Source organism: Ictidomys tridecemlineatus, chromosome 4 (genome assembly GCF_052094955.1).
Source record: "Ictidomys tridecemlineatus isolate mIctTri1 chromosome 4, mIctTri1.hap1, whole genome shotgun sequence".
NCBI classification, from domain to species: domain Eukaryota; kingdom Metazoa; phylum Chordata; class Mammalia; order Rodentia; family Sciuridae; genus Ictidomys; species Ictidomys tridecemlineatus.
This window is the reverse complement of record NC_135480.1, coordinates 24,403,775-24,422,618: the sequence shown is the minus strand read 5'-3', so window position 1 is coordinate 24,422,618 and position 18,844 is coordinate 24,403,775. Positions and strand designations below refer to the sequence as shown.

The following is an 18,844-nucleotide window of genomic DNA, read 5'->3' as shown; positions in this document are numbered from 1 at the left end:
AATCTTTAACTAAAGTTCCTTACTAAATAAATTTTTTTGCTGTCATTAAGAAAAATAATGATTCATGAATGTAGCTCTAAGGGCATAATTTTACCATAATGTCAACTGATTATTATATAATTCCTCTCTTCTGGTCTAAATCCAATCTGATTTCCTTGAGGGAACATCTAATAATTGCAGTCAGGAAAAAAAAAACTCTTATGGACCATAACTTTCACTGAAAACCCATTTAGACAAATAAGCAATAAGGGATAGTTTCCATGACATAAAATACATACACACAATATGCATACATAGACTTTTTTTTTATATTTCTCACATTGCCAGTTTTTACAAAAAGTCAGGAAATGCAGTTTAGTCCAAAAAACAGCTTAATTTTTATTTGAAGTGATGAAAATACAGACAAAGGGATCTCTTACTCATGTCAGAGTACCAGTCCCTCTGAGTGCCTCTTAGACTCTCAGCATCTCACATCTCTTTCATTACTGGTCTTTCACACATTTTAAGTTTGCTTGTTCAAAAAATCACATCCCTTTTCACAGGATCAGAAACATTTTATCAAGCTTTGTGCTTCATACAGAGCTAAGGAAACATTCTTTTGGCATTTATCAATATCTATATAGATACACACACATATATGAAAAGGAAAGGAGTATAGAGGCAACAGACCAAGCAGGTCAATAACCCCAGTGCAAACTGACCTTGACCACTTAAGTCTCCCTCTCTCTGATGGCATTTGGCATAGATCCTTGCTTTCGTATACTGAGGGTTAGTCAGAGTTGCAGAACCAGTAAGGAGGCAGAAGTGCTCCTATTTAGTCTCCCTCAGGGTGATATATTAATTTCTCCTATCCTCAATAATAAACTACCACAAACTTAACGTCTTAAAGCAATGCAAATTTATTCTCTTGCAGTTCTGGAGGTCACAAGTCTGAAATCAGTTTAATTGAATTAAAGTCAAGGTATCAGCAGACCATGCTCTCATGGAAGACCCTGGGGGAGAATTTTTTTTTTCCAACTTCTAGAACTACAGTCCTAAGATTCCTTGGCTCCTAGCCCCTTCCTTCATCTTCACAGCCAGTGTGTAGCATCTTGTCTGTCTGACTCGGCTTCCCTATATTTCCATCTGCTTCAGTCAGATGGTCTTCTTCTCTCCTGCAGTGTAATCTCCCCATCTCAAGATCACATCTGCAGAAACTCTTTTGACATACAAGATGACATTTACAGGCAAACCCAGATTCCTTGAGTGGTATTATCTATCCCACTGCAGATGGGGAAGTGGATGCTCTCGTAAGACATCTCTGAGTCTAATCCATTGTGACTTATCATCTCCTCTTGGCAGACAACTTAGCAGCAAAATAGACATCCTCTAGATGTCTCTTGACATCCCTTTGGGACTAGACTGGACATTTCTTTCTCTCATTTTCTTGGAGGGCCCAGGTTTATATGACCTTCCTTCCTACCTGAGTTTTGAAGTGTTCACAACATGTATAGCTTTGAATAGGTTAGTTTGCAACATACACTTCAAATTCTTGAAAATAAAATGTCCATTCTGAGAGTCTCAGATATAGAAATAGTTCCATTTTAACATGCTAAAGTGACCTGGTGTCCAGTGACTTTTGTGTTTATTCTGAATACCCCTAAGTGAATTTGTCTTCCTGAGATTTAAAACAATAAACTCCTGACTGCTGTCAAATAGCAATAATTAATCCAAGTAAGCACATTATTGCTATTGGGATTTCTTTCTTCCTTTTTCTATTTCATTCAATCCAAATTTTTCTTCTGTCCAAAAGGAAAAAAGAAATTCTCAGTCACTAGAAAAATTACGAACAAAGAAAAAGTAAAAGGTAAATTGAGTCTACTTCATTTCTTTCTCTTGGTTAGTGTTTCTTAGAAGATATTTTTTTTTTCATTGCTAGGCAACAAAACCAACTTATTTATTTATTTATTTATTTATTTATTTATTTATTTTATTTATTTATCTGTACATGCCACTTAATACTACATGGATTCCCCGGCATCTGACTGACAGAAGTTTTAGTTAACAAATTATAACTATTTCAACATTAGCCTCAGTAATGAAAGAAAATAAATAAATACCACTGCTATAATGGGATCTCACTCAAAACCACACAAAGAGTTTTTGAAAAACATTTTTAGTCTTTCCTATCTTGAAAACAGCTTTCTTATCGAACTGGATTCCTCTTTAGACAGGGATGAGATATTTCCACAGAGTTTGCAATGTCATAGGCCATGACACTCTAAAAGGCCCTGTGCAAAGAGCTACTTACTTTCTCATTATATAGTACATGAAATGCACTCAAAACATGTACTATTATTCACTAGAATCAAATTTAGTGAAAGAATCTTAAGACAAAATGGAAAGGAGAAAAGAAACTGAATCAGAATCACATATCTTTAAAAAAAACCAGAAAAAAATAGTATGTATAAAAGACAAAAGAAGACACTTGAGACAAAGATGGATCCTCAAATGCAATAAGAAAATTCAGGTGAAATAAAACCTTATGATATAAGCCAGTTACCAGAGGGAGAAAAGCCCAGAACAAAACGTATTGCTTGTTTTTCACTTGAAATTGTTCAAAACAATAAATTAGGCTCTGTTTTAAAGAAATCCTGCTGAATAATGTGTCTGAGTTAAAATGAACCTGTTTCCCCACCTTAGTTACTCTCATATGGACATGAGAGAAAATTACCTGATGGGATAGAATCACCAAATAAAAATTCTCTAAGGTTTAAATCTAAACCTTGAGCATGGCTGGGACAGAAGGTGGATACTTATTTCTCAGGTGATAAGGGAAATCTTCTTGGTCTACTCAAACTTTTCAATGATATCTTTGTAAAGTACCAACATCATGTGTGTGTATGATTGTGCAGGTAATATACTAGATACATGACATTTTGTTCTGAATAACATGTTAAAAGTGAAGTAGTATTTTGTATATCTTTAAACTATAATGTTCAGAATATCAGGGACAGGGATCTGACATTTTATCAGGTAACCTGGTCCTATGCATTTAGTTTTTGGAGTGTCACTAAAGAAAATCTGCTACCATACAACTTTTCATGGTCTTAGCCATTGGACAGCAACATTCTTAATGAATCTGATGTTCAAATAGAACAATATGTGACATAACTATACAATGGAACACTGGGTAAAGAATAATGTCTTTAACCAGGCAGAGTATGCATGTCTGTAATGCCTGTATTCCCAGACTGTAGCTAAGGAAACTGAGGCAGTAGAAATGCAAGTTAAAGGCCAGTTTTGACAACTTAATAAGACTGCATCTCAATTTAAAAAAAATGGGAGCATCTGGGAGTTATCTCAATGATAGAACATAACTGGGTTAAATCTGCAGTATGGCAAAAAAATTTTAAAAAATTTAAATGTCATTAATAGGTAAAACCTTATCTCAGAAATCACATAGAACTTAACTTGAATTCAAGCTCTATCAGTTACTAATCATGTGAACTAGGGAAATAATTTTTAGATTGACCTTTATTTTTTTCATTTTAAGATGGGAATTAAAAACTGTATTTTTGGAGGACAGAATTCAGTAACATAACGTGTGTACATAATGCTTAGAATGACAAGAGACATTACATCAAATAAGCACTCAATAAAGATATTTTTTCCTGTTAAGTATCTTTGCTTTCAAAATAGCTGGTAGAAATATTTGACTATCTGCTTTGTAAATTATGTGAGAATATGTATGTATGCATTTGTCCTAATTTAGGGTACCATGTTGAATTATTTATTCTTGCTACTCCATCCTAGTCAGCAAATGCATTTTTTCCCTACTAACTAATGTTAATTCTAAACAAAGAAAGAAAAACATAGAAAGATGACCTCTTTTAACACAGTGGGATGGCATTTCAACCAAGGCAAAGACAGCCTTGTTTTGACATTTGTGCACTGCTCCTGTGGATAAAATATCCTTCATATCAGAAGGTGACAGATAATTTTAAATTTTTTAAATAAAATTTGATTCCTGCATAAGGCTCTTTAGCTTTTAAGCCGTGTCGAAGTATGACATTTAATTTTGCCCTTTAAAATACGTTGAATTTGAATGATATGGGCTGAATTACGCCCCCCCCCACACTCTAAATACATATGAATTCTTACTATACAACACCTTGAAGAATGTAAACTTTTACAGTGTTTTTAAAGAGGTAATTGAGTTAAAATGAAGTCATCAGAATGAGCCCCTAACCCACCCACCCCCCCCAAAAAACCTTTTTGTCCTTAGAAGAGGACATTATGGAGCAGACAGGTGCAGAGGGGAGACCAAGTGAAGACAGCCATGTACAAGCCAAGGAGAGAGGCTTAATGGCAGACTCCTCACCCCTGAAATTATGAAAAGTTTCATTTTGGTTTAAACTACTTAAACTGTGTGCTACAGTTTGGATATGAGGTAAGGCCCCAAAGGTCATGTGCAAGACAATGCAAGAAAGTTTAGAAGTAAAATGACTGACTTATGAGAGCCTTTACCTAATTAGTGCATTAATTCACTTGAATGGATTAACTGGGTAGTAACTCTGGGAAGGTAGGGTGTGGCTGGTTGAGGTAGGTCACTGAGGGCAGCCTGTGGAGTACACATTTTATCCTTGGTAAAGGGTACTCTCCCTGTTTCCTGGTGCCATTTCCTGAGCTGCTTTCCTCTGTCACACCCTTCCACCATGAAACATTGCCTATCTTGGGTCCAAACAATGGAGTCAGCCATCTACAGACTAAGACCTCAAAAACCATGAGTCCCCAGTCAACTTCTCCTCCTCTAAAATTGTTCTTATCAGGTCTTTTTGTCATAGAAATGAAAAAGCCAACTAAAATATTGTGGTATTTCCTTAGGGTAACCCTATAAATCTGATACAATGTGTTATGCCCATTTTAAAGATAAGGCAAATAGTGAGTGAGGATTTGTATTCTTATAAATAGAACTTCCTCACATAGTCAGAAGATTGAGTTGTAATAGAATCATGACTTTATATGTCTCCACCACTACAGCATGACACTTACTTTTACAGCAGGATGTGATATGGGAGTATCATGGATCTAATCATGGATACAAGTCCATGCATCCTTGAATATGTTTCCTAATATCAATTCCAGGGTCTTTATTTAAAAACTTCTAATTTATGCTCTTGGAAAAGTAAGTGCTTGTGATGAATAAGCTGTATTTTTGATGAAACTTCTCAGATGATTCTGACAGAGACAGCCAAGCAGCATTTGGGTATCCCAGCTAAACAGACTAGCAAACAGACTCTGAGTTTTAAACTGGACATATATAAACTTTGAATTTTAGTCCTGCTTCATAATTCCATTAATAGCTCTGGATTTTGGATTCTTCATCTATAAAAGATAGGTCAGACTGCAGACATAGGTTGTGTGATTGCATTTGTATCCATATGCTACATATAGGCACCCCATCTTCGGATGGCTTTTTGTGGATTTGTTTGAGTTGCTTTTGTGTTTTTGATACTGTGTATAATAGGCTTTCTGGAAGTCTGATTGAGGCATCTACTTTCAGTAACTTGGCTTATGTTTGGTTCCTAAACCTTGGCAATATTAAACACAAAGAGCATCCAAAGTCTTCCCTGCCATATGGATTCTCAGTGATTCAGGCTATCAGGTTCACATTTGCCTTAATGATTCAGGATCTCTCTTTCAAAAGATTATCATCCCAGGAAGAAAATGATCCATTGAAATCCCAGCAGGACATTCAGATTCTTACCCAAACCAGATTTCTGGTCCAATAGCAATTCTTTTGTTTTAGTTTAGAGCCAAAATGTACCAAGCCATTTTACAAAGTGCTTGGGAAATTACTTTCAATGTGATAAGCCAAAATCACATCTTGAGTTACTGTTTCATCTATTTCTGGTAGAAATTTCTCTGGGTACTCAAATCCCAGCCTTTAAATCATAGCACATTTCTAAGGACCAATCATGGCAAATTTTATCTCCTTTGTTTCAGACAGCTGAAATCCAGAATCAGCTTGACAATCCTACACTCCAATAAATTGCCAACCAAAGAGAATGAGATTCACCCATTATTCTTTCTGTCACTCTATCCTGAACAATCAAAGTCCAATCGGTTTGCCTTTCAGTGTTTTCTAAGCTCTCAGCTCTCCTTGGTGCCATTATTCTCCCTCTCTTAAGAGGTGAATAGAACACTTGTTCGGGGAAAATTCTATTAGCCAAGACATCCAGCATCTCCTCCTAATAAATCCTTGCCAAGGGACAAGAGATCAATAAGCAAAATAACTGAGTCATTATCACCCAAACAGTATTAGGTAATGGTGTTTTCTTAAAACTGAATGAGCCAAGGGTTTCAAGTAACAACTTGGAAATAATATTTTATTTTAATGTGAGAGACTGGATCATTATCTATTGTTTGTCTGCCAACCATCATTCATGTCTCTGTTGACAAAATATATGGAAAACTCCTCTTCACCTGAAGGCAGAAATAGTTTTTCCCAAATTCCTTATATGGGACCAAAAATGAGACAGGAGAAAAGGGTACTCTTAGAGACTATTTTACTTGTTACTGCTGGGTCATAAATCTCCATAGTAATTTAGGCTTTGGAAGACTTCCTCTGGGTATTGTCTGATGCTGGAAGCATTTTCCTTTCTGCATTCTAAATGTCTATCATAAGAAACCATATGTGAGCAGACTTGTTAAGCCCAAGATTTCACTCTTGGATAGCAGTGAAAATCGACTACTTTTTTAAAGCATGGCTTCTTCTTCTCTATTTTCTATTACTCTCTATTCTCACATACATTTTTCTCCAAAGAAGTTTCTTAAATGTAACCCCCCCACACACACACACACACAGAGAATTTTAGATAATTTTTGCTTTAGAAATATTAGCTGAACACTAATCATGTGATAAGCAAACTATCCCCATACTGAGAAAAAAAAACATGATAAATAATTTCTTTTTCTCATAGAATATGCTTTATGGTAAGAGACACATTCATGCATAAGAAAGATAATTTTAGCGTTATGCAGAAATTTTAAGAGTTTTACACAATCTAGCGTTATGCAGAAATTTTAAGAGTTTTACACAATCTTTTACAGATGTGTAGAAGAACATCGAAAGCCCAAGTTGGTGGCAGAAGTGGATAGATAAGAATACATTTTTGAAGAGGTAACAACTGAAATCAGAGGTGGTTTAGAAGGGAAAAATAATAGGGTAGAAAAAGGGGATGAGAGTGTGAGCTGGAGATAACAGGATTGGTACAGGATTCATGCTAGATCTAAAGCACATTAGTCTTGAGTATTGTTCAAACAGTGTTAAGACTGACAGATGACGAGGTTGAAGAGGCAAGGCATGAGTCATGGAGTGGGAGAATATGATCTAAGGAACTTAGACCTCATGCTAGTGATAATGAGCACTCAGAAAAAGGTTCAAAGCAGGAGAATAATACAGTTCCATTTGTGCTTTGGATGGTCCATTTTCCTAATAAAGTGGAGAGTGGATTTGCAAGGTGAGAAGGACTAGGTGCAGGGAGACTAATTAGGAGCCTTTTTTCAACACTTTAGGTGAGAGGTAATGAGGACTTCAACTCTCAGTAGAGATGCAAATATATAGAAATCATGTTTTTAATTATTCAAAAACCAGTTTTGATTTCTTTTGCCAAAGTAAATCACTCCTGAATACAAGGCACTATAAGGGAAAAGCATTTTCATGGATATATTGCATGCATTAAGCCAAATATGGCACACATCTTTAAGCTCCCACTGAAGAATTTTTAAGTAACACTGCTTGGGTAACTCCACATTATTTAAATTGCGACAAATAAGAATAAATTTTATTTGGGCAATGTGCCTGTTCTTCTCTTTTCTGCTGTAGTTGCCATTAAATAGGAATGAGAATGCCAGTTTTACTCATTTACTAAAATGTTTGTGCTTGTTCTTGACCATACTGGAATTTTTCTTGCTGAAAGACAATTTTTTTTTCTTTGCTGACTAAAAAGTAAATAAAATTAAAAATAAAAGTAAAATATAGTTCTCTGGAAATATGTATTATTTCTCAAAAGGTTCTCAGGTTCTTTGACATATTAAATTTATCTCACCTGTCATGACCATCTTATTTCACCTGAAATCTGGGCAAGGATCATGTCATATTAATAGTTACTCATGGGAGCCACTGTTGATGAAATGCCCAAAGTAATTTATTACATTTGATTCAGCAGCTGTGCTATTTTGGAAATTCCTTTTTAGACCCAAAGAAAGATAGATAGAGGCAAAAAATAAAACTTCCCCCAAATCTTCAAGTGTTGGGATTTTGACTTCAGTTATGTTAGGAAGCCAGATTTCAATGTCTAAACACAGAGAAACCCTGTTTTTAAATCTTTTGAAAATATGGTGAGCAAAAGGCAGGATTTGCAAAATGCATCCTACTGTCATGTATAAGTAATTAGAACAAATTACAAAATTAAAAAGGAAAGATTTGCACATTGGTAGTTAAATCCATGATGTTGGCTCACCTGGAAACACAGTGGCCATCTCAGGTGTAGGACATTTCTTGAGGTAACATAGATGAAAACAACCAAACCAAAGGGAAAGCAATCATTGATTCTTGTTTCCTGACCTCTGACCCACCTGGATTATCACATGGGGTTAGTTCCAGTTTTGTTGGATTGTGTAATCTGAATCTTCAAAGAGATTTTCTAAACTAGTGGAGCATAGATAGTTACAAATATTTATAAGGAAGAATAAACCAAGAACATATCAAAACGTTCCTCAGGACCTTTCAAGGACCAGGTAGGTAAGTCAGAGATACTTACAACACATTCACATTCCCAAACCCTGCCACACTGATTTTCCCTCGAACAGACTATAGGCCTGGCTATAAGTCAGAAATGCTGCTTTTGGTTGGTACAAAGAGAAAAGTAGCCAGGTCCACAGTGACATACATATATACAACTATATATACACACAAATTCTTAAAATGCATAGGTGTATACATAGGGGCACTTTTAAAATATCAGTTAAAAATCAAGCCATTTAAGAATCATTAATTTAGAAAATTAAAGCCTCCATAATTTATGTGAATTAAAGATATAGAAAGAGTCAGGGTTGTTGTTCATTCACCTTTTTGTTATAAAGCTAAGATTTTACATTTTCATAGTTGCTACCACAAAGCTATATCAAAACAGTGCTGTCAGTCAGGCACAGTGATGCACTCTTGTAATACTAGGTACTTTAGAAGCTGAGACAGAAGGATTACAAATTTGAGGCCAGACAACTCAGCAAGACCCTGTCTCAAAATTAAAAAATAAAATAAAATAAAAAGGAATGGGGATATAGTTTAGTGGTAGAGCACTGGCCTGATATATATGAGGCATTGTGTTGTATCTCCAGTAACACTAATCTAATTAATTAATTAAAACAATTTTGTCAGCACATATCTCTTGTCAGGGTGATAATCTGAGAATGGAATGTGAGGTATAAACATTCATGATCTTTTCACTGCATGACTTTCCAAAATGTAGAAATATAAAAATACTAACAGCCTAATTTTATACAATTTGGACCATAGTCTTATAGGATCAGTGACAATTTATAAGCACTATTAGCTCTTTATAAGAATCATGAATTTGAATTGAATTCAAATGAATAGAAAAAAACTGTCAATGAAAATCTAAACATGGCTCTCTACTTGATGTGATCTTCTTATTGTCCAATATTCAGTAAAGTATTGGTTTTGAGTGTTGGATAGTACCAAAATTAATATACTTGCCTTATTTCATTAAAATGTAATTTAAAATTCTCCCACTGCATTAATAAAGAAATATTTTAATATAGCATTAACTTCTGTTGCATTTTACAACTGAAGAGTTTATAATATCAAGAGTCAAGGCAGAGCTTAAATATCATCAACCAAGTCCTTTCTTTACCCATAGAAACTTACTGACTTCTGCCAAACTTCTAGAATTTTGAATTGAATTGCCTTGAACTATCTGTATGACTCTTCTTATTTAATGAAATTTCTTGAAGCCAGCACCTTATATATCTAGGTTTTGGATTGATATGTGTAGTCTTATATTACCTTCTACTGTTTTCTCCTTTATCTGAAATACAAGGATTATACCACATCTAGCAGAATATGAAACACTATGAACACATGAATAAACCTTAGATCATATCCACTGATTTATACACATTATTTAGAAAAGTAAAATAAAATAGGTATGTCTTCAATAGTATTGACAATAAATCTAACCTACACTTTATAGGTTTTTAAGGTTTTTATAGGTTTTAGAGAGAGAAAAAACAACTTGAGTAATACAAAAAAGAAATAACCAATGTGGACAATAAAAAAATATGATCACTTTAATATGTGAATGACAGGAATAAATTTTAATAAAGGGAAAACTATTGTAGATTTAAAAAGACAGAATATAACCAAAAAGTGATGTATATAAATTTTCTGGGTCCAAGTTCAAACAAACCCTATTGTAAAATACAGTGTGGAAATAAATGGAGGAGTCAATTATGGACAGGTAATTAGGTGACATTGAAGAATTTTAGTTAGGTGTGATAGTGTTATTTTAATCTAAGTTAAAAAAATCTTCATTTTTGAGAATGTATGTGGAAATATTTTGTGATAAGTAGCATGTAAATATGTGTGTATGATGTATATGTATGCATACATATTTATTTATTTTAACTCTTCCTGGAAAGTAATTAATGAAGCAAAATATAAATATAGGTAAAAAATGTTAAATCTACATGATGTGGTGAAATATTTACATATTTATAAACACACATTTATAGATGTATTTGTAAAATACAATATAGAGGTAAAAGGGGGGTCAAATATGGACAGGTTGTTGAGGAATTTTTGTTAGGAGTGATAATATTACTTCTAATATTTATTGTGGTAATATTGTGATATTTATTGTTGTAATATTCATATATGTTGAATAACTGTAGTTTTCTTATTTTAAATCCTATGGGTATATTTAAAGCAAAATGAATTTTTGAAAATGTAAAGATGTATATGGAAATATTTTATGATAAATAATATATATATATATGTGTGTGTGTGTGTGTACTATATATAGATCATTTGTTTTAAATTATGGCAGTAAAATAATTAGTGAAGAAAATAATGGAAAGTCAAAAGTGCTAAATCTATATTATGGGTTATATTTATCATTATTGTTCTATATATTTGAACATATTTACAATTAAATGGAAGAAAACAATTCTAATGCAAGTTATGTGCATACATTCAGGCATTATGATTTACATAAATCACAATTTCCAAAGATGTTTAGGCAGGGTGCATAGGAAATACACTTTGGATAAAATAATCACCTCTAGATGGATCAGTTGTGACTAGACACAGAAAGGGATACTTAGGAATTCAGGCAAATGCCATTTAAGTGCAATTGGAGTATACAGCTAAGGCATAGATAGTATCAGGAGAATCACTTATTATGATGGACATTCAGTATGGGTCCCATTTATTCATTTGTACATTTCATAAACATTTAAGGGTCATACTTTCCATGCATATATGATGACATAAATATTATTGGGACACATTTACTGCCTAGACCACATTGGCAGGAGGACCAAACAATATTTCAGAAGAATTATTGACAAAATAAAGATGAGTAGCACGATAGCAGAGAAATGATGATAAGCTGTTGTTCCCGTGTGTCTGCAGTATCTTAAAGAATAATTATGAGTTTTTCATTTGAAAATGAATACGCATAGCCTACACAGTTGGAGTAATATATAAGAAAGAATGGTATTTCAAAACATTAAGAAATTTGGTATGGAATTTACACACACTATAAAAAGATAATGTTGGATAGGAATGTTTACATCATACTGTGAAAAAATCTTAAATGTAAGATTGAGGAATTCATGTATATTTCTATATTTTAATTTAATTTCATATTCAAAACTATCACACATGCCATATAAATCTAACAAAAAGAATAGCATTATTTTTATTTGAATAAAATTTTCTCTTACATAAGAAATTTACTCTGCAGGGAAAGCAAATAAAAAATTTAAACTCTAAAAGTAGACTGACATCCCATAAGAATTATACCATAAACACCCATTGCACTCTCCTTTCATTTCTGCCTCTCTGCTTGGTCACAAGAGAATGGGCTGAATAAGAATATGTCAATTTTCCAGCCTTACTCCTCTAAAAAAAAATCAGACTTGCTGATAGGGAAAAAAAAAACAAGTCTGGAATTCCTCATAGATTTACATATTATCCCAACATCTACAAATAGGGCTAAAAGGTTAACCCAAGTGTATGACACACAAATCTCAGCATTCTGACAGTAGATTCTTAATAATCAGAAGGGAAATGCTCAGTCACCAGGCAATGATTATCTCCAACAATAATAATGAGTATATAATTTTTATAATAGTAAAACATTGACAATACTTATGACCAACAAAATATAAGATTTGCATTCAGAAAACAGCATGCTCCATCATTATGCATATATACACTTTTTCTTTATCCATTTGTCTGTTGTAGGGCATGTAGGTTGGTTCCACAGTTTAGCTATTGTTAATTGAGGTGGTATAAACACTGATATGGTTGAATAACTGTAGTTTTCTTATTTTAAATCCCATAGGTATATAAGGAGTAGTGGGATAAATGGGTCAAATGTCGGTTTCATCCCAAGTTTTCTGAGAAATCTCTATACATACTTTAATTATATTAAATATATAGTTCAGAAATTATATATATATATGTGTGTGTGTGTATATACATATTTGCATATATAAGATTTTTATATAAGACTTTATACATACACAATTTTATATATCTAATAAACCACACATATACAGAGAAAAATATAAACATATCAATAAAATATTGGCTAGTCTGAGTAGTAGGATTATGGGTGATTTAAGTAGTTTCTTATACTGTCCTATAATTTGTATTTCTATATGAAATAAATAGGTGGATTCACTATCTAGGGACTATAATGGAGATAAAAAGGAGATCAGAGGAAATTAATTTTGTATAGGGAAAAAATCATAGAAGATATATGGTATTTAATCAGTAATAATAAAATGGTTTTAACTAATATTCCAATTTTCTGAAGTATGAACCTATATACTTATAGCATATTTGTCAGGGGCCATAAATCCAAGGCATGATCATATGATATACAAGACAGGATCATATGAGGTACCCAGAAAAGACAGTTTCTGCCAAGTTCATTGAGTTGTGTTTCTTAATAGTTTCAGGAAAAGCTATAGAAATTGTCTTTATCTTTAATTAATTTCTCATTACATTATTTTTTTCTTTCATTTTTGCAAAAGATATTTATTAAAAATTGTCATGTACCAGGCACCAAACTAAATGCCGTATTTAACTTGATAATAAGAGATAGAATGACCCTCTCTATAAGAAGGGAGTTTCCATCCTTCCAACACTCCCAGAACCAGCAAAGACACTGCTTCTTTCAGTCAGCAGTACCATGGAAGGCACCACCAGGTACATAACCACCATGGACAGCTCCTCTAGCAGTACTATTTCCCAAGATATAAAAGGATATCTGTAAACAGGTAGATACTCTTATTGCTAAATGTCTGCAATCCCTTGTCTTTCCATGACATCATACAGAATCATTCTAAAGAACAGACTGACTTGAATCTCAAGAATATTATTAATATTGTTATTCTTGAGATTCAATAAAGTTCTCCATTTAGAAGGAGAAGAGATAGATATCTTTAAATACTCAACACTGAAACATTAAATGTCAGGGTCACCTAGGAAACCCTGCAATTCTTTAGTCATTGTTGGTGTCTCATGATCCTATGTGGCCTGCTGGGACCAACCACCTATTACAGTTGAGGAAATTTATCTCTGATGCCATGCAGTCACTCTACTGTAATAGCAGCTTCCCTCTTTTTCTCAGTTGAGAGCACCCTACCAAGAGTCAAGGCAAACCTAATGTGCCAATGGACAATTGCCCTCTTGAACAGCGGAGTAATCCCTTTCTATTAAATTTCAGCTGGGTCCATATTGAGGTTCCCTGTTAATGTTTAATTGCATATTAGTGCTTCAGGAATGGAGGTGGGGTGTCAAGGAGAGAAAAACAATTGTCTAACAGGAGTCTCTTTTGGATGTTCAGAAATTTACTTAATTACCAGCGAGGCAATTTATATTAAAATGAGAGTGAGGAAGTGATTAACAAAAAAAAAAAACCAAAAAACAGCAAGCAAAGGGGTAGGTAAAGGGCAGGAGTCCAGGGAGACTTTAATCAAAAAGAAAAGAGAAAGAACATGGGAATGAAGAAAACAAGGCAACCATAGACACAAAGTGTCATGGGAAATGAGAAGCTTTGCAATGCAAATTATTTTATTTCCATTTCACATTCCTTTCCTTTGCCTCTGAATTCCAAAAGGCCAGTGGTACTGAAAATAGCCCCATTCCACAAAGTATTGCATAAATTTTGTGATTTCTGAGAGGGTCTATTTTAGAAAAACCTATTCTAAAAGCAGCATTTATTTTTACAGGTGCAGAATGGAATTCAAAAAAGAATTATTTCTTAAAACTGTAAACACATTTGTGGAGCCAGCCCTGGTAAAAGTTCATGCAGCATGATCAAGATTTGGGTTAGCTAAGGATTTATTTCTTTAAGAGCAAAGACAAAAGAGAATAGAAATTTTGGACACAAATACTCAAACATGAATTAAACATTTCCTTGAATTTCTAACCAGATTATACTAAATGCAGCTTAACCTTTTAAATGATTACTATGAAGATAAATTATTTCACTGAGCTATAAACATAATTAGCCCATGATCTATTCCTAATAACCAAAGATACTACTTTCCAGCTTTACTATTAAAACAAAAATCTGTATTCTTATTTTCAAGTTGAAAAATTAGGGATATGACAAATATTCAACATCTCTATAACCAAGACTGTTAGGGAGAGAAAATATAAGAAAGTAGGAATGGATTTTTCAGGTTTTTATTTTTTGTTCCTCTTTTTTTCTTTCTATATTATCTTTGTTACTATTTCTTGATTATCTGTTCAGTGTTTTCATTTTTGGATATTTTAATCTGTATATCCCTCTCTCTTGCACACATAAGCATACACACATACTTGTAAAATCACATACATGTTAACTGACACTAACATATATATTACATTTGACATTTAAAAGCAGTAGGTCCCTGTAAATAGGTGGCTTCTACTGGTGGGGGTGGGGAGGTGGGGGGATTATTATCTGACTGGAGCTTACCTCCTTTGGATTAGTAACTCTCAAGTAACTTGTCACTTGCACTGTGGTTAAATATAGCCTGCATATGGTTCAAAACATCTGTGATTTTACATTCATGCATAAATTATTTTGTACAGTGGAGTTTTGCAGAAAGCACCCTCCTATCACCATGGTTACCAGTTCTTCCTGTAGAGTTCTCTATTCATATTTGCTGTTAGTACAATCACAGAATGAGTGGTAGGGAAAAAATTCAAAGATACAGTTTCACAAGCCAACCAGATGATGCTTGGTAGTATTGGTAATTATCAGGAAGTTAGCACTGAGGAAGACTGATTGAACTTAAAATTTGTGGCACAAGATAAGCAGTGGATATAAATAATATGGGAGAAAGTAAAGTTGAATAAAATAGCCCCATTATTGGAGAGTGGTTAAAAGTTTTCTACTATACTTAACCCACCGGAAGCCTTAATTCATGGTATTATTGTCTATATCTATGTTCGGTACAATGCCTGGTAACTTTCCTTTAGAATTGTTTGCTAATATCCCTGATTCAGTGCCACTGGCCTTAGTACTTAACATTGGTGATGTTAAAAAATTAAAGGACAGAAAAGATGCTATACAGGGACATGCATACTGCATTGAAATAATTGAGCAAGATCTATGTCCTCCTAATTATTCTCAGTATGAAATTTAGTTCTCTCCTTAGTCTTGCTGTCTAAAACCAGCTGGATTTCTTTCCTTCCAACAGTGAAGTGTGAGATAAAACCAGTCACCTATTAGTGCTCCATACTTCATCATTTAGAGTTTCACTCCATGTGTACGTACACACACACACACACACACACACACACACACACACACACACACATTACTGTTGAATGATACGTACCTTGGAAAATAAGATAGACACATTATACATTGGAAATTTTAAGGAGGTAAACCGAGATGCAACTTTACCAAGAAATAGTTCAAAGTTAAGGAACTATAGCTTTAGACACTTAAAAAGTAAAACATTTATATAACATTGGATCCCTGTGAATAAAGGGGATATTCTCAACTGCATTTCCTTTAATAAATCACACTGCATATTTTTCATTATAATCAATACCATGTCATATCTTAGTAATTAAGAAGGGAGGAGAGCCAGGTTGTGTATACTTCAGCTCCCTAAGAGAGTCAGTTTTTCTGCACTAAAATTATTTTGCATTGTTTATTAATTAATTACATGGAGAAATTATCCTCCTCCTGTCTTGTTTGATATTCCTTTCTACTACCTGTAAGGAAAATGACAAGCAGATAGAAACTGTTCTTCATCTGGATCTATAGATGCATGAAAAATAGACTCAATGGTTTGAGAACTGGAGGGACAATGAGATTTCCAAGTGAACTGGGAAAGTTTGTCCAGGAAAAATTTACTTAGGTAAATTGTAAGAAACACCTATTAAAATATGTGGATTAAGTTAGCAGTAATGTAAACAGAACAAAATCTAAATCTAAGAAGGAACCCATAATTTAAAACAATAAAAGCACTGAAGTTGGATTTTACTTAGAGAAAATTTGCCAAGTTCATTTAACTTGAGCCTCTAACCTAAGATTCTATGGGAAATATAAAACAGATAACAAATTCTTGGGTCAACTTTCCTGAGGAGTCCAATCATACAAGTCAATGTGTCAATCTCTGCCTCTTTTCCCCTTTCCTAAATCCGCAACACTAGGGTAGATGGGACACAAACCTAATACCATATCTTAGAATTCCAATGAAATGTTGCAGAACCAACAATATTTAAAAATGGAACAGAAAAGAGTCTTCCCTAAGAAACCATGTGATAAGCCAAACTTCGTACAGTATTACAATATCAAATCATTCTACCATCTTATTCCAAAACTCTCAAATTATAAATGCAATTTAAAGTAGATCTGGGCAGCAGCATTACTAGGAATATAGGAGAAGCAAGCACATATGGTTTTTGGAGAAATCCATTTATCATCTATTCCTTGAGACAGACTCAGAACTAAGGTAAAAACTAAGATCTCACTGTTAAAAATCCATAAAATTCCTGGGAAGCTGGGGATATAGCTCAATGATAGAGCACTTTTCTAGCTTGTGATCCCCAGCACTATAACAAAGTAGAGCAAAACAAAGCAAAATTTTAAAATTCCCCACCAAAAATAAATCACTTAAAATAAAAGCCATAAGACAAATTTAAAGCACAAATTCTACATCTGAAGACGTAAGTAACTATGATAATCAGAAACCAAATATTGAGTAGATACAGGACAGAGAAAGAAAAATGAGTAATATAAGTTAGTAAGAGTAACAAAGAATTCTAAAATGAGTATGTATATTTTAAATTTTTCATGTTTAACTTTTTGAAATATAGAAAACTGAGATTTTAAACAACCTAATATATACACACATACATAAAGTGATTGTGTAAATTTGAAAGGTATAAAATAGTTCTTTTATAAATAAAAATGTTCTAGCTTTTTCTCTCTCCTGAGACTTTCTCCTCTTGCTCTCCCTCGGTATATATACAGACACAGACACACACAGACACACACACACACATATATACACACATATATATACACATATACATATAAACTTTGTTAAACATATGATCTCTCATTATATATATATAAACTTTCTTATATATATAAACCTAATTAATTGCTCTGACAATTCATCAGATAGGTGAGTATATATATATATATATATGTGCATTGTATTATTAAAATGATAATTCATTTATTTGTCTCTTAAATTAAGTAAGGCAACTTATCGGATGAAGAACTTGGATTTAGAATCAGATGTAGTGAATTCCAGTAAAAAACTTGCAACATAATTTGTACATACTCTTGAGAAAATCATACTGTCTCTCAGTTCTCTTTTTTCTCATGTGAGATGTAAGACGTTTTGACTAGTTTATATAATTCAATCAATTAGATAATCAGATAAATTCATTTAATGAAATTAACCATATCAATTGATAATTAATACAGTAATTTAGTAATTTGACTCAGGTAGCTAAAATGCAATTCTCTCCATATATATATATATATCTCCTGAATATGTATATAGATATATAAGTGTATATAAAGCCTTTCTATATAATTATATATATATATATATTTATATTTGACACTTAAAAGAGTAAAAAGAATAAATATAAAGATATATAACATAATATAGTATAGATTAGAAAAACTGCTAAATTTTAAAAAAATGGAGCAGAATTTTTGAATAGGTAATGATTGATAGTTTTCCACAACTCATGAAAATCTATACTCCAAGAATGACTAACAAATTGCAAGCTGAGAATCTATAAATGAACATGTTATAGTGAAACTGAAGATTACCAAAGATAATGAGAAAATTATAAAAGCTTCCAGAGATTAAAGACATTTATCTTAGATGACTAATAATTATGTTGAAAGCTGGCTTCTCAAAAATAATAAAAGACAAACAGAATGAATGATACCTTGGATATACTGAAGAAGAAACTCAAAATGAAGCTACAATTGAAGGCCCCACAAAAGTACCCTTGGGAAAATAACAAGGAAAAAAATAATTTCTAGACAAATAGCACTGTGGC

The 18,844-nt window shown here is 33.1% G+C and overlaps 1 protein-coding gene across 6 annotated transcripts in view; it reads right to left on the bottom strand.

The window, feature by feature from the left end:
• Nucleotides 1-18,844, bottom strand: part of Lrrc4c (leucine rich repeat containing 4C) — a 1,114,683-nt gene that overhangs the window by 1,028,701 nt on the left and 67,138 nt on the right. The window lies entirely within an intron of this gene.